The following is a 15364-nucleotide window of genomic DNA, read 5'->3' as shown; positions in this document are numbered from 1 at the left end:
TAAGGGAATGAGAGGAAGGAACGTGGGGGCGGAAACTAGGGTGTGGCCATGCTCTACTTGTGCAGCCTGACTCCAGGTGAACATTCCTAAAGGGGAAGTGCATGCTATGCTTGCTAAGGCTGCGGTCCCGTTCCTGCACAGCAGGAACTCACAGAAGTATAGAGGAAAGGGCATTCCAAACTAGGAGTGCAGTACTCACTACTGTGAGTACATGTGCCTTTCTTTGAGTGAGTTGATTTTGAATATTTGAATATTTTACTGGCCCCTGGTGTTGAAAATGAATAACAATTTCACACTTGTTCTTTTTTTTAAATAAGTGCTTCTTTATTTCTCTCAAAATAAGATTTTCTTCTTCAAACCATTTAACAGAAGCTGGGGAGGGGAGAATTCTGGTCTTAACCAAAGTTGCCGGTCCAACCCTTGCAGCCTCTCTTCGACACACCCTGGACAGGTTGCGGGTCAGCGCATGTGTCTGGTTGTCACGATAGCTAGGTACTTTGTAAACATTAATGGAGTCCAGTCCATGGAGTGGGAAGGTGCGCAGGCCCTCATCCAATCCTACCCTGTTCCTCCTTCTGAAAGTCCCAGGAAGCTGGGTGGACAGTGTGAGGTTGAGGTTTTGTTGGACCTTTTCCCTTTCTCTTGTGCATTGTAATAAATACTGAAAACATGGTTCTGTCCAAAGGTTCATCCATCACACGAGGGCAGAGCTGCTGGGGTTGTGAAAGTTCCTGCTCCCTCCTGTGTGGTGAGAGGTTCAGGGGAATGACCCTCTCGCAGTCTTTGATGCAAGTTCTTCCTGGACCCCCCAACCACAGATGAGAGAGGTCTTCATCAGTGCTTTAAAGAGCCAGGTATGGTCAACCTCTGTATTCAAGCTTCTTATTTTCTCAATTGACCATACTAGCACTTCCCACCTGGACCCCCATACTTTTAATGGGAAGGGAGCGGGTACTGTGGGACATCGTACCACACTTCTTGCCATGTTCTGCATGGGTCTTTATAGAAAGTGTGTCCACATCACCCGGGATCATCCTCTCCCGTGCCTCATGCCATGCACAGGCTCCTCTGAGCCAGAACCGCCTCGGCCGCTCCATGCTCGTGCTGCAGTGAAGACTGGCCCACACCTGCACTGTCTGTGCTTTTAGAATTCTGTCCAATCTGCAGGGGGTGGGGAGTCCAGGGCTCGTCCTCATTTCAGCAGCTCTGGGCAATGCGGCATCTCCAAACGGTGCTGGAGGTGCCTGGAGACTGCACACAGACTTCTTCTGCAAGAGCCATCTTCTGCAGGAAAGAAAAGGACAGCATATATTTAGAACACTTCCATGTTTTTTTGTTTTTACTGTACAAAATGGTTTATTTCAAATCTTTTACATTTTACTCAAAAGACAATATTCTTACAGTTATCTATCTTAACAATCATTAAAAACACACATTCACGAAATTGATCATAACATTTCAAAGTCATTGTTACATACTGGTGTTATTTGAAACCTTACATTCATTCATTCATCAAGTTCCTCATTCATTCATTCAGTCAACAATATTAATCTTTTTCAGAAACTGGACTACTCTAATCAGCAAGGAGGAGGTAGAGCCTTGTAAAATATAGCTCCAGAAGCACTCTGAATTCAATGAGTCTATGGAGTGGACACATTGGGAGAAAAGCTCTTCGCTTAGCTTCTGGAGGGCTTCACAATTGATCATTAAATGTTTAAGGGTTTCTACCGCTATACCACAGTGTCGACAATGTGCTGTTTTTTAGATTTCACGTATTCATTTAATATCTCTGATAGGGAGGGTATTAAGTCGAAACCATAGAACTATATCTCTCTATCGACTGTCTTTCTGCAGTGTTCCTTTCATTTTACATTCAGTATTTATTTCTCTACTCAGGCTATATCGAGCCCTTTTATCACAGGTTGTGATCCAATCTTTTTCCATCATTTTCTGTTTGGGCTGACCTGGATTTTCACACAGTATTTCTAAGGACAACTCATCCAGCTCTAATATACATTTGCACTGTCGCTTGAATTCTACCAGAGGGCCCGTCCCACTACCACATTCCATTTCGTTCAATAATGTATTATAGATCGAGTCTTCTCTGCTTACCACTATCTTGAGAAATAGTAAAACAATCCTCAACTTAGTAATGGCCAAGGAGGACGTCAACCCCAACTCAAAACGTATTAATGTTATAGGGATACAGTTAGGTAATCGTAACACTTTTCTCCATATCTGAGACTCAGGTTTTTCCAATTTGAGATTCTCAATCCTGGAATACAATGTCTAGGCCATACATCAGGACAGGGATAACTTTAGAACGATAGAACTGGAGAGCAGCCTGGCTGAGAAGCAACAATATATTTTTGCAATGTACGACATTTGCCCCACTAATGGGCCTCTCTGTAAACCTTAGTTTCTTTTGGTCTTGTCAGTAAGAAACCTACATATTTAGTATTTCTCACAACTCAAATTTGTTGACCATTCATGACCCATCGGAATGAATTCAATTTGTATCTTTCGCCTTTATAATTCATAATGCAGGATTTCTTTGGGTTGATTGTTAGCCTGTTTAATTTGGCATAGTCTTTGAATCTCATTAGGAGTCTTTGTAGCCCCACCTGTGTTCTGTCGAGAAGTAAAATATCATTGGCGTAGGTAACACAGAAGCATCTCTCATCTTGTAATTTGTTGGAGATAAAAGTATCTCTTCCTAGGAATTCCCATAAGTCGGCCAGATACAAATTGAAGAGGCATGCCGCCAAAGCACATCCCTGTCCCAGCCGCCAAAGCACACCCCTGTCCCAGCCGCCAAAGCACACCCCTGTCCCAGCCGCCAAAGCACACCCCTGTCCCAGCCGCCAAAGCACACCCCTGTCCCAGCCCACAATAGGTATCTATTGGAGCTGATGCATCCCCTCGGCTGTTCAATCTTACTTTGATTATCGTGTCTTTATGCAATTGGATAAGAATATCCAAGATGTGTTTTGGGATGCCAAAGTTTGAAATTTTGATAAAATACCTTGGTCTCTCGACCACTCCTATGTTTCTTTGAGGAGACATCTAGAGAGGATCTTACTCTCAATTTCCATGAGGTCTATAGGTCAGTAATTTGGTGGTTCTCTACGATCTCCCTTTTTGTAAATGGGGACTTTTATTGACAAAGAGCATATTGTAGGGATGATCTTACTTTGTAAAAGGTTCTGAAACAGGATGTGGAGTATCTTTGCCCATGCTGTCACTTCTTGTTTCAGAATAAGGTTGCGTAGGCCATTTGGACCAGTTGCCCTGGAATTGGACCCAGCTCTTATAATGGTTTTCAAAGATTCTATTGAGATATCTAACTCCCATTCCATACTAGATTGCTCATTCTGTTTTGAGGGAACTGCACTGTACAGCTATGTAAAATGCTTCTCTCAGTTTTCTTCTGGGATCGGATTTTGCATTGCTTGGTCATGTGTTTCTTTATTTTGATTTACGAGAGTTCAGAGGTTTTTGCTATTTTTAGTCAGCACAGATTCTAGCATTGCTTCACTGTCTCTCTGTAAAAGAAGGCAGCTCTTACTTTGGAACCAGTTTTTAAATATCTGTTTGACTTTTTTTATTTCTACACTTTTGGTTATTACTTCAAGGTTGGGGACTTTTATTTCCTTAATCAAATCTATGTGAGCGGTTGGAGTGTAACTCTCCCTTCTTAGTCCCGCCACTTACTGCTGTTTTTTCTGCCACCCATTTTGGAACGGTTTCTACTCCCAATTCCTTTATTTTCATCTCTAAAGTTGTTGTCACAAGGTAATCTCTTATTAGATTATTCGCGCATTGGTCATGATTTTTATTTTTATTAGTGTATTAGTTTAATTACATATAAACTTTAAGCATATTAAAAGAAAGCATAATAAGAAATACTAAATGTCATTTTGATAATAACAGTTGAAACAATCACCTACAATGCACAAGAGCAAATGATCTACGTATATGTGGTAAGTATTTGCAATGCAGTTACAAGTAGCATACAATGTATACAACCCCCCGAAATAAATAAAAAACAATCTCATTTGTCCTAAATGCTAGTGGCCCTATTCCAAATTTCAAATGCAGCAGAAGTTATAACTACAGATTGAGCGTCTATTTCTCTAATGCTTTCTATTGTACTTACAAAGGGACCATATCCTCTCCTATAATTCTCAGTCATAGCAGTGCATGACGTCAATATATGTCTGGCAGTCTCACTCTCGAGATTACGAAATCTACATAAGTCATTTCGGAGGAGAGAATCTTTCCAGTGGCTGATATATTAATTTGTAGGAAGAATATTGAATCACAAATATAATATAAATCGCTTTAAATTAATGCTGCAGCATTTTGTTAAATAGCTACATGGCATGTTTCCTAGGAAACTGTGGTATGAGTATTCTGTATATAGAGTGTGTTGATGCAATTGCTCGATATTAGAAATCAAATCCCATTGGCGAGATTTCTCCTTAACAATCTTTTCACAGTCTGGCAAATTTACCAATATATTACTGTCTAGGCCCAGAGTTCGTAAATGAGCCATACTGAAACTTTGTAGTTCGGTGACAAAGAAATTGGATGCGGCTGATGAAGATCACGCACCAATCAGCTTCAATAAAGGATTAGAATTCTGATCATGCTTATCCAGTTTTTCATATAAAAGTCAGACCCTCCAGTTTATAGCGATTTTGCGGAAAAAATGGCCAAAACTACTGTTTAAAAACAAAATATAATCAGGGTGCCAGATTCTCAAAAAATGTTAACGCAAGAAATGAAATGCGCCAACACATCTCATCACTTGCACCCAAAAAGAAAAGCAGCCCAATCCACAAGGGACACCTGAATGGGCACATTTTAATAAAATTATATGCGCACCCATTCAGGTGGCCTTTTTCGCCTCATTGAGCAAATCAGGGGGAGTTTCTGCCAATTTAAAAGTGCATCACTCATTTCCAAGCAAGATGCACTTTCAAATGTGCAGAAATTGTAGGCAACCCTACGCGCACGGGTGGTGGGGCGTGCCACTGCATGACAGGGTCTTTATTGATCCTGTCGCGTATTTTATTTAAGGTATGAACCGCTGCTATGTCGCATGCATTTCTGTTCCTCAAACAGGATAGAAATGCGTTTTTTGGGTCGCATTTTACAATGGCAAGCCCCTGAAGGGTCTGTCACTGTAAAAGGCGCTGGGAGCTTGCAGAACACTGTCGGGAGAGCGCTTCTATTCAAGGTACTACCCGTTTTGACAGCCAAAAATCAATCGAATGCTACAATTTGACCTATTTTGCCAGTACCATTCGATTGACTTTTATAAATACACTGAACATGTGGAGCGGGGGTTTGCTGGGGTGTCGCCCGCTCACCATGTTCAGTATTTTTGGGCCTGGGGTTCGCAGGGGTGTCCCAAAATTGAAGGTGGGGGTCCGAAAACAAAAACAAAAAAAACCTAAATAGGGACCCTGCGGCGTCAGATCCGACCTGCGTTAGAGGGACGGATCGGACACAGCAGGGTTGTAGGGGAAGCGGCAGCGACCAAGCAGTTAAGTAGGGGAGGGGATGGGAATGGGGTGGTGGTGAAAGGTACATTTTGGGTTGTTTGGCTGAAGTACAAATCTATTCACGACAAAATTGACTATGGTCAGTTCCACCACAAATAATTACACTTAGGTCAAACAACCCAGAACCCTATGCAAGGCAGCTGGCCAGCACACAAATTGAACTACAGCTCAGCCCCGTGGAAATGCGCAGGTCACCTTTGAGTATAAGGTGACCTGCTCATTTCCAAAAAATGGGTTATCTAAAAATAGCATATCCTCGGCTCTATTTTTAAATGCCCCATTTTTTAGGGATCATGGTCAAAATCTAAAAAAAAATGTCAACGGTCACGCTATGAGAGGGAAAGGAGGGATGGAGAGTGATGGGTGAGATGTGACGTGATAGGCAAGAAAGCAGAGGAAGAGAAGTGGGTCAGATGAGGAAGCAGTGCACAAGAGAGTAGAGGAAGCAGTGATGCGGTGGGCAAGAAATCTGAGAGCGAGCAGAAGTACAGAAAGTAGAGGGAACGTGTGGTCAGGGGGAGCAGTGAGCTAGAAAGCAGAGAGGAAGCGGTTGGCCGGAAAGAGGTAGTGAGCTGCAGATTGGGAAAAAGGATGAGTAAAGAGTGTGATAGAATGGGAGAAAGAATGCGAGATGCAGAAGCAGCACAAAAGAATGAAGGACTGTATATTGCGGGAGGAATTGTAGAGTGTGAGTTGGGAGTATGATTTGGAGTTTGGCACGGGCGGGGGAGTGCAAATTGTGACTTGACAGTATGACATAGCACGTAAGTATTTGTATGACAGAGTGAGAGGTTCAGGAATGCAAGTTGTAATGGGGAGTTGGTGAGATGTGTGATGTGTGTTGGTAAGAGAGGTGTGTGGGTGTTTGGGGGATTGGAGAACATAGAAGGGGAATAGTTGCAGCATTACAACTGATAATGCTCAATTTAGTAAATACTATTAAATAGGCGTGCATTTTAAACCAACAATGTAGCCAAAACAAAAACTGTTCTGCCAATCCAGAGACATCTGGGACTCTTCCTATTAAATGAATACAAAAGATACATAATAATGACACCCTGGCTCTCTTATAGCCTTGCACACTGCCTCTTCCCTACAATGTGGCAATCTTACACCCTTCAGTTAATACAAAATGTCCTGCAAAAATGCTGCAATAAATAAAGGTTTGTGTTGCAAAATTTGCCATTTCATGCTGCAAAATTTGCCATTTCATGCAAAACAATTCCTGGAAGGTCTGAAAAGTACTCTCTGAGTACTCCACAGTGAGTACAAAGAAGACAAGCCATATTCTAATTGCAAAGCTTCCACCGAGACAGCGTGTGGTAGATTTATGATAGAACACAGTATTTTTGCTTCAAACTTCCTCAACCACTTTACCTGCAGAGCAGGCAGAACCTCAAGGGAGTATAATATAGCAGGTATAATACTCTTCTTGTAAATCTCAACGAAACCACTGATGTTCCATCCTCCGTTATGTTCTATAAAATTCTTTGTTACCATCCATCTCTTCCATATCTTCCCTTGGACGTGTTCTTCATAAAAGGATGCTGATGCATCTACTTTTATGGGAAAGCCCAAGTATAAAATTCCTGCACATCCCTCAAAAGGATATTATCAATGTACAATTTGGCTTAAGCCCTTGATTTATATTTTCCACCAGGGCACTTTGTTCTAGTCTTATGCTTATTAATAACCATATTATTGGCCGCAGCGTACATAGCAAGAGCTGCTAGTGACCGCACCAGGCCAATTAAAGTCTGGTCAAAAATGATTATGTCATCAGCATAAGAAATGCTGACGACTTTGGTGTTATTGAATTTTGGCAGGAAATGATGTACGTCATTCATGACTGGGGCAAGGTCACATGTGAACAAATGATATAATATGGGTCCCAATACAAATCCCTGTGTTATGCCGCCATTAGTTACAATATGGTCAGAAAGAAGACCTACAGAACTAAGACGAACGGATATAGAATTATTAGTATACAGGAACTGAATTAAGGAAAATAGCTTTGGATCTATACCCCAGTTCTTTACTTTCTCCCAAAGCTTAACTCGACAGACCAGATCAAAGGCCTTGGTGAAGTCAACAAAGCAGCAATACAGTGCAACGCCTTTCCTCCTGTGACAAAATCAAAAACTGCAGCGTAGAAATATTACTTGTGGTATTATAAGACTTACGAAAACCAGTTTGGAAAATTCCTAGTATATCTCTTTCTTCAGTCCATCGAGATAATTGATCTAGTAATATCTTTGCAAAGTGTTTTTGGCTGGAGTCCATCATAGCTAACAATCGATAGTTAGATGGCTTCAGTCGGTTGCCCCTCTTGAAGATAGGAACCCAGATCGATTTTTTCCAACCAATCGGGATCTTATCATTTTGAATAATGTGTTTAAACATTGCATTAAGAACTTTCACCCAAATCAATGGGCTATCTTTGAAGACGACATCCGGAATACCGTCATGGCAGGGGGCCATAGATGATTTTGATTGTACAATCAATTTGACCAAATTTTATCCACAAATGTCTAGCTGAAAGGAACTCTGAAGCCCAGTACTGACACGCTCACCATAGTCCATCCACGAAGCATTGGACTCTAAAGAATGCCCTAAAGGAGTAAAGAACAAGCCCTGGACATATTGTGCCCATACCTCTTGTGATATGGGATTAAGTTCTTGGGGAGGGGGGGGGGTGATATTCTAAAGTCATTATAGAACTACCAGAATTTACTGGTATTGTGTGTTTGAAGCCAAAAGAATAATTTCTGCCAGTTAGCACTTCTAAGGGATGACTTCTGCTGTTTTAGCCAGATTTATACTTTTTTTTTTCTTTTTAAAGTTTTTATTATTTTAGAAACAAAGAAACAATACAAACCAAACTAGCAGCATTATTTGCGACAGACACATGAACATCAATTAATGCGCACTACTGCTCCCCCAATCCCTCCCCCCTCAAGAGCTTGTTTGCGTTTCTCATTCTGTATCTGCTGCACGCGGCCGGGTATCGCTTTCTTCCGAAGCTGCGGAATCCATTACTGTGCCAAACAGTCCTGTTACTAACACTCTCCATGCCACCAGGTTACCCACTTCTTCCCCGCACTTGCTACATGCTTCCTGCCATACTACCGTTTCAGCCTCCGCCCATTTTTGCAAATCCCGCCACCATACCTCAACCCGTGGCTTGTGGTGCTGCTTCCAGCCCATGGCAATCCTTCTTTTTGCAAGCACATATGCCAGGTCCCTCAGTTTCCCAACATGTTTAGTATTCCGTGGTCTGGGAAACCCTCCCAACAGGCAGGCCCAGGCCGTATCTATGTTGAGCGTGACCCCTTTATCCGCTAGTTTTTGTGCCACTTCCCCCCAAAAACCTTCAATCACTGGGCAGGACCAGAACATATGTGTCATATCAGCGTCCTCTTTATCGCATTTTGGGCATGCTTGTCTTCTTGCATTTACAAACTTAGATATTCTCTTCGGGGTCATATAGGCTCTATGCGTTATGTATAACTGTATTTGTTGCAATCTAGCGTTTCTGGACACTTTCTTGTGGTATCCCATAGCACGCTCCCACATCCCATCGGTCATCTGTGCCCCCACCTCCGCTTCCCAGTCCAGCCTCAAATGCGTCAAATCCTTCCCCACCGGGGTCATAACCATCTCATATAATCTAGAGATCTCGTGACCTCCTTCTGATGTGTCATATATTGTCCCCATAATGGCGCCTGGCTCCTCCGCCAGTACAGTCTCTGGCCAGGTTTTACGAATAATCTGGACTAGCCTAAAATACGTGTCATATTGGCCTCTGTGCAAGCCTGCCTCTTCCCCCAGTTCTTCGAACTCCTTAATGGTCCCCTCTTGCCACACATCTCCCAATGTGACCAGCCCGACCGATTCCCAATAGGTCCTGATTATCATTCTTAGTTGGTTGTCTTCCCCTACTAAGGCCACTAGCGGCACTTGTGGGGAACACGGGTACGGGTTCTCCATCAGTCGGCATACTCTACGCCACATCTTCCACCCAAGCAACATCGTTCTTTCATTTCAGGTCTAGGCAACCAGATAATCTCCTTTAGGTAAAACGGAGTGGAGTCCTGTCCAAACAGCCTAAGTTCAGGAGTTACCTCATCAGAAAGCCATTTGGTTACATATTGCAACTGGCCAGCCACATAATAGGCCTCAAAATTTGGCAGCTTAATGCCCCCTCTATCATGGAAGTTCTGTAGCTTCCATAGCGCCACTCTATTGTGAGTGCCATGCCATAGGAAGTCCCTGCACATGCTGTTCAGTTTGACAAAAAACTTTTTGGGTATCAAGTATGGTATATTACTGAAGAAATGTAACAGCCTGGGCAGGACCACCATTTTGAGCATCGCCCCCCGTCCCATCATCGCCAGCGGCAACTTCTCCCAAAACTTCATACTTGTTCGGATTTTTCCCACAGCCACCTCGGTATTATGCAAGTGTTCCTCCTCCACCGTGTGATACACATCTATTCCGAGGTAGCGGAAGGAATCAGCCGCCCATGGTACGGACAACACTGGCAACCGCTCCAGAGGGACTCCTATGTAGCTCCCCAATGGGAACATGCTCGATTTTTGGGGGTTCACCGCTATGCCGGACAGTTCTGCATACCTTTCCATAACCTCTAGAATATATTGAAGATTTTCTTCCGGATATTTCAGATATAGTAGCAAATCATCAGCATACAAGGATATTAGATGTTTCTCTCCCCCTACCTCAATACCTATCATGTCATATTGCTGTCTGAGGTACACTGCCAGGGGCTCCAGGGCTAGAATGTATAACATCGGGGACCAGGGGCACCCTTGTCTGGTGCCCCTGCTAAGTTGCCATCTTGACAACCGCCATTTCCCCCTCGCTCCTGTTCCCCTCTTCAATCACCATGTGGAGTTGCCTATGGTTGTGGGTTATATTTCTGCTGGGGACATAACCTGTCTGGTCCGGGTGTATCAGTTTGCTAATAACTCTACGCAGCCTATTGGCCAGGACCGCCGTCAATATCTTGCTATCCTGGTTCAACATTGACAAAGGCCTATAGGAGCCGCAGCTATGCCCTGGCTTGTTGGGTTTAGGAAGCGGCACAATTAACGCTTCTCTAAGCGATTCCGGCAGCCGGCCCATCTCAAAAGACTCATTGAGCATCTCTAGCATAGGGGGGAGTACCTCCTCTCTATATGTTTTATAAAACTCGCTAGGGAATCCGTCCGCGCCTGGGGTCTTACAGGTGGGCAGCTGCTTCACCACCTCATCCAATTCCTCTAAGGTAATCGGTGCGTCCAGCTCCTCCCTTTCTTCAGCACTAATCTTAGGTAATTCCATGTCTTTTAGAGTTTCTCTTATCTCCTCTCGGTTGTCCCCTCTTCTGTCCTCATATAATGTCCCATAATAGTCTAAGAATGCCTCGTTGACTCCCTCTTGGGTGTCAACTTCCTCCCCGTCTTCTCTAGTTATCGTCCTAATCGGGGGCCTGGGGGTTTCGCTCTTATATAACCACGCCAGCAAGCGGCCAGTTTTATCCCCACCTGCATGTTGCCTCTCAACATACTTCTTATAATTAAGGTTGCAGAGCCTTTCCCAAAGCTCTGCACACCGCTGCTGTAGTTCGAGTACAAGTTCTGCATCCCCTCCTGCCCTGTTGCTTTCCTGTTCCAATTTCACTTCCGCTTTCTCTAATTCCGTTAGGACCCCACCCTGTAGGCCTTTTGATTTAGCAATAGCAGCACCCCGCAACACCACCTTTAAGGCTTCCCAGAGCGTGCACGCTGAGTCCACACTACCTGTGTTTTCTTCAAAGTACTGTGTGATCGCATCCCTGATATCTTCCCTGAAGACCAGGTCCCGGAGCGCCTCCGCCCGGAGGCGCCACGTCGGTATCCGCGCCCTGGGGCGGCAGTGCTGCCAGCTCAGAACCAGAGGCGAGTGGTCCGATAGGACCCTCGCTCTGTAGTCTATTTGGATGGTCTCTATCACCACATCCGGCGTGGCAAAAAAATAATCAAGTCTCATGTGCAGTTGTTGCGGGGCTGAGTAATGCGAGTACTGTGTTTCATTGGGGTGTTTCAGCCTCCAAACATCTGCCAGCCCGAAGTCGTCGAGTAATGTCTGCAATACCCTGGCTGCTGGGGTGGGCCTATCAATCTTATCATCGGATCTATCTGCCTTGGGGTTGAGCACGCAGTTGAAATCCCCTCCCCAAATAACCGCTCCTCCCATACACGCGCCCAGATGAGTACACAGAGTTCTAAAATATGCTGCAGTATTTTGGTTGGGGGCATACATATTTATAATGCACACCTCTCTATTCTCCACCAAAGCCTCTAATATGACCAACCTCCCCTCCGTGTCCACCACCTCTCGTGTAAGTTGGAGCGGAACGTGCAGTGCCACCCAGACCAGCACTCCCCTAGCGTAGGCAGAATACGGAGAGCCTACTACAGTACCTCTCCACTTCTTCCCCACCAGTTCCAGTTTCTGCCGGGTCAGATGTGTTTCCTGCAACAACGCAATATCAATCTTCTGTCTTTTCAAGTACATCATGACTTTGTTTCTCTTTAAGTAACTGTTGAGTCCCCTGACATTCCATGTTACGATCTTAAGGTCCCCCATAGCTCATGAGTGTCCTCTTCCCTTCCGTGTAGCGAATCCCCTTCGCCCACGTGATACAGATACAGCTCTCCACCTTTACTTGTAGCTTCTTGTACAAGCTCAAACTACCCATAACTATGTACACAACAAATTCCCAACTTTCCTCCCCACCCTCACCCCCACCCTTCCCCCACTCCACACACCCCAACTGTTGCCCAGCTCCGTTCTCGGAACTCAGGCACCCCCACATCTAGTCCTGAAAGCACCAAACAATGCCCAGAGCCCAGTAGGGTGAAGTCGCCCTAATGGCCACTTAACTAAGAATACTGTGGGATAAAGAGATCCGCTCTGCAAGGCTCCCATTAATTCAATAATAATTACAGTGCTCATAACATCAAGTGTAACAGTCTGACTTCCTCTGCTGAAGGTTGCGCAAATGACTATATTCAAGTCTCATGGGTCCGTGCCACGCCATCTTGTGGCACCTTCCTCGTGCATTACTTATCTCTTTCATGCTCTTTCTCCGTCCAAACTTCTGACTCCTGGGGACATCCCTGTGCATCGAGCCATCCCATGGCATCCTTCGGGGTCTCAAAAAACAAAGTTTTGTGTTTATGTATAACTTTCAATTTTGCCGGATACAGTAACATGTATTTGTGGCCCGCCTCTCTCAGTCTCCGCTTTACCGTCCCAAAGTTCATGCGGCTACGCTGCAGCGACAGGGTATAGTCCGGGTAGGCCGTGATGTTTGCCGCTCCTCGTATAATCGTTCCTCCCTTGCGGAAGTGTTCCAATATCCTCTCCCGGTCCCGGTAATTAGGAATTTTGGCTATCACCGGCCTAGGCGGGTTTCCTGGCGGCGGCCGCCTTGTTAGAGCTCTATGTGCCCTTTCCACCGCAAATCCTTGAGATAGGGCACCACTGGGTATCTCTTGCAGTAGCATGGACTCGATGAACTCCGTGGGATCGTGGCCCTCCAATCCCTCCGGCAGGCCCACGTTGCGGATGTTGTTTCGTCGGGCGCGTCCCTCCGCCTCCTCCGCTCTGCTCTCTAAGTTGCCCACTCTCTGTATCAGGGCATGCAATTCGGCCTTATAGGAGCCACAATCCGCGGTATTGGGGCTCACTTCCGTCTCAAGGGTCTCCGTACGCTCCGCCAAGGCCCTGACGTCCTGCCGGAGTAGATTAACTTCCTCCTGCACCTCCCCGACCTTAAGGTCCAGTGCCGTTTTCAGCTCAGTGACGGCTAGTTCGAGTTTGGTTTCCCAGGCCGCCTTTAAGTCTGCAATCGCAGCTAGGACTTCTTGGTTGGTGCCCGTTGCCATCATGCTGCCTGCAGGCGACTTATCCTTGCTCTTGGTATTTTCTTGACCAGGGGACGACTTAGCGAAGTCGTCCAGGGTGGGCTGTTTCGCCTTCGGCCTCACCGTTCTATTAGACATGACCCAGAGGACCTGTATTCTGCACAAGTGACAAATGCGCACCCAGTACGCCTCTTTCGCTCTATCACCGTGCGGCCTGCTCCTTCCTTTGTTCCAGACATTGGTCGGCCATTTTGTGTCGTCTTTTGTCTCCGGCGCTCCTTGTCTTTTCCGCACAGAACTCTGTCGCCGTTCCTCCTACACCTTCCAAATGTTCACCAAGCGTGGTCCACTCATTCACACACCGACATGTATATTTTCAGTAGTCATCGGCCCATCGTTGCGCACTTTTACGCCCGGATCATTTCAGGATCTCGGGAGCTCCTCCAGATCACGTCCTCCTACATGGCCCTCGTAGCCACGCCCCAGCCAGATTTATACTTAGTGCTTAGATTTGTCAGAGTACTACGTCTCTCCTCAAGGGTGAGTTCGTAATTGTTTCTGGCAATTGCACGCTCCTTATGAAGTTATTTCTTTTGCTCTGCTATAACATAATCAAAAGGAGCTAATTTTTTAAGCGTATTATTTTGTCGTGGTCTCCAACTATTTGATAAAGATCATACTATGGTGAAGACCATTACTCCAATGTCCCAATCAGACCTTTCAAGTACCTCGATCAGGTCGAGTAGTTCCAGGGAAAGCGTTGTGTTGGTAAACATAATGTTTTCGTCAGACCAATGAATACTGTTGCCCTGGAAATTTGAGGTAGAAATAGCGATAGGCATTATCTTTGGCGATTGGCTGTTGATATTCATATGCCAACACAGTACTCCATAGTGACTCAATTTACTATGAGTAATAGTCAAATTATTAAAATGCAAGTGCAAAGTCGAGCTACATAGCACATAATATATGATTTAAAAATACCATGTGACCAGGTATAAGGGGGCGGATCACTAATAACATAAGAAGGGGTTAAACATTTGAAATCGAAGGAATCAATTATTCCAAAACAGGGAGAGTGACCATAACAACCAGTATCAATTCTCAAGTGCAAATCTCTTTTGTTAAAATTGCCTGCCAGCAAACACAACCTGTCGGTGAATGTTCCCGCCATTGAAGAATGGCGTTACATATCATATTGTGAATGTGCTTGGTAAGCAGACCACCTGGAGGATGGTAAATGTTTTTTTAAACCTTTATTTAATTCTGACAGGTACTTCACAAAAAATTACAATATTACACCACAGGTGTGGACCACAGGGTATCACAATAAAACACCATTTTCATATTTATATTTAGTTCAGCTTGTACATCACTATGTTAGAGTTTTCATGCTATAATCTCATCGTCACTGTCTTGAGTATTGTTAAGGTATGCTCGCAGCGGTGCCCATATGTCCTTTGGTCTACACACTGCTGTTACACTTCTTAGATAATCTTCCTCATTCTCCTGAACATACAGTAGATTCCGTAGCAATGTGTTATGGTTCGGGGGTGCTTTGGATTTTCATGCCTGTAATATGTTCCTCTTGGCTACTGCCCCTGTAATAGCAACAAAACGGCGAATCTTGACAGAGGCCTTACCTATGTCGCCCAGCAAGTATTTCCATGGGTTAGCCGAGATATTCACCCCGGTGATGTCACTTACAACGCTGGCCACTTCTTCCCAGAAAACCTTGACAGGGGAGCAGTTCCAATACATATGAATGGAGTTTGCCAAGCTAGCATTGCATTTGGGGCAGGTTGCGTCTTTGTTAGGGTCGAACTTGGAGACCTTGTGTGGTCTTATATGCAGATGATTTAGGAGTTGAGCGAGATG

At 44.8% G+C, this 15364-nt stretch overlaps 1 protein-coding gene across 3 annotated transcripts in view; it reads right to left on the bottom strand.

Annotated features, from left to right (window-relative positions):
• Nucleotides 1–296: 296 nt before the first annotated feature.
• Nucleotides 297–15364, bottom strand: part of B3GAT1 (beta-1,3-glucuronyltransferase 1) — a 404607-nt gene continuing 389539 nt past the window's right edge. For all 3 annotated transcript variants that reach the window (XM_069614106.1, XM_069614105.1, XM_069614107.1), the window contains one exon: nucleotides 297–1284. The gene's annotated coding sequence lies outside the window, so the exon portion shown is untranslated. The remainder of the gene's footprint in view (nucleotides 1285–15364) is intronic.

This window comes from Ambystoma mexicanum, chromosome 9 (assembly GCF_040938575.1).
Source record: "Ambystoma mexicanum isolate Mex_15411 chromosome 9, UKY_AmexF1_1, whole genome shotgun sequence".
Lineage (NCBI taxonomy): Eukaryota > Metazoa > Chordata > Amphibia > Caudata > Ambystomatidae > Ambystoma > Ambystoma mexicanum.
Note: the sequence above shows the minus strand (reverse complement) of the source record. Positions and strands in the feature narration are given on the sequence as shown.